Genomic DNA, 1,742 nt, shown 5'->3' with positions numbered 1-1,742 from the left:
TCTGATCTTCGGTTTCATCGTGTGGCGTGTTCATCGATGGCATGCTTGGCTCAGAGCAAGGTGTTTTTGAATGCACGTCAAAGCGGTTCTTGGTGAACAACGAGTTATTTCCTCACTCTGAATCATTCCAGTGTCTAGCTATTGTTAGGGTCCGACAGGTTAGTGTCATAAAATCACTACTCACTTGATGTGTAATACTTGACGAGCAGATCTTACGGTGCTTCAGTTGGTCCATTTGAATAGTTTTTGTTTCCCGATGTGATCACGATCACCTCTTTAAGTAAAACACGCAACTTGATTTTTGTTTTTAAACAAACCAATGATTGTTAAAAGAGCCTCTCTGTAAGTCACACAGCACAAGAAATTGCAGAAAAGAATTAATTCGCAGAATTGTTTTTGTTTATACTCCGTTAAATGTGTACTTAATTTCTCTCCCTTCATTAATTTTCTCTTTCGACCAGTCCTTGCATTCCAACCACCATTCTAGAAAGGAAGGGAGGAAAGAAATGCTGTGGCCAAATGGTTTGATCAGTGAAAAAAGACAAAGCAAATGTGCTGCTGCTGTGATCTCTCCAGTTCGTTTTTTTTTTTTTTTAAATGACAAGCGCTGCTCACAGGACAGCCTTTTTTAACAGAATAGGCATAGTGCTGTTCCCCCTTGTTTAAAACCTTTAAGAAACCGAGAGGTCTCCAACTCATGTGCCATGATGACCACAGTGGTGGGATGTCAAACCCACTTCAAAACAAAAAACCTAACGCCTGTTTTGCATCATATTTGTCTGCTTGGTGAATTTATTCGTGGTCCAACAATGCAAGATATGAAATCTGTTTTTGTTTCACCCCAATGTAAAAGATCTAGAGTTGATGACGGGTTCAAGTGGTCAGCCTTAGCTCTCTGGTTTATATGAATGTTTATTTGTTAGAAGAAAAAAAGAAGAAAAGGATTATGTGATCTGAAATTTACCAGCACCTTAACTACATGATCATGTGTACTTGGGTGAAGTGTCATTCTGTTCTCAGAGAAATATAGTTCACCAAATTTGATGCATGATATTTCTTTAATGTGTCATTGTAACAGTTGAGGGCTGGCTTTATAGGATACGCTTTTGATTGGGACTTACCTCTTGACCCACAAACATTTGGCACTTTTCTAGCATCCACAGACGTATTTTTGTTGTTGTTTTTTTTTTTAAACCTCATTTGAAAACTCTTCCCCTTTTCATGACATGAAATGCATCACATTTTGCTTTTTAAATAAAATGTTTGTGAACATTTTTAAAAAATAATTTAAGCATTTGCTGAGCATTACTGTATAAGAAAGCAGAGAAAAGCGTTATTTGCATCAGACACAGGTGTTGAAACATACACCGTGCACCCGGAAAGTATTCATAGCGCTTCACTTTTTTGTGTTACAGCCTTATTCCAAAATGGATTAGATTCATTTATTTTCTCAAAATTCTACACACACTACCCCATAATGACAATGTGAAAAAAGATTTTTTTAAATTGTTGCAAATTTACATTTACATTTACATTTAGCAGACGCTTTTATCCAAAGCGACTTACAAGTGAGGACAAGGAAGCAATTTACACAACTATAAGAGCAGCAGTGAACAAGTGCTATAGACAAGTTTCAGGTGTGTAAAGTCTAAGAAGCACATAAGTACATAAGTATTCACAGCCTTTGCTCAATACTTTTTTGATGCAGCAATTACAGCCTCAAGTGTTTTTGAATGTGATGA

General features: G+C 36.8%; 1 protein-coding gene across 5 annotated transcripts in view; it reads left to right on the top strand.

Moving 5' to 3' along the window:
* setd5 (SET domain containing 5) overlaps positions 1–1,286 on the top strand; it is a 50,193-nt gene extending 48,907 nt beyond the window's left edge. For all 5 annotated transcript variants that reach the window (XM_056459765.1, XM_056459763.1, XM_056459764.1 and 2 more), the window contains one exon: positions 1–1,286. This exon is cut by the window's left edge. The gene's annotated coding sequence lies outside the window, so the exon portion shown is untranslated.
* Positions 1,287–1,742: the final 456 nt, after the last annotated feature.

The sequence above is a fragment of the Danio aesculapii genome, chromosome 6, assembly GCF_903798145.1.
Source record: "Danio aesculapii chromosome 6, fDanAes4.1, whole genome shotgun sequence".
NCBI classification, from domain to species: Eukaryota; Metazoa; Chordata; class Actinopteri; order Cypriniformes; family Danionidae; genus Danio; species Danio aesculapii.
Note: the sequence above shows the minus strand (reverse complement) of the source record. Positions and strands in the feature narration are given on the sequence as shown.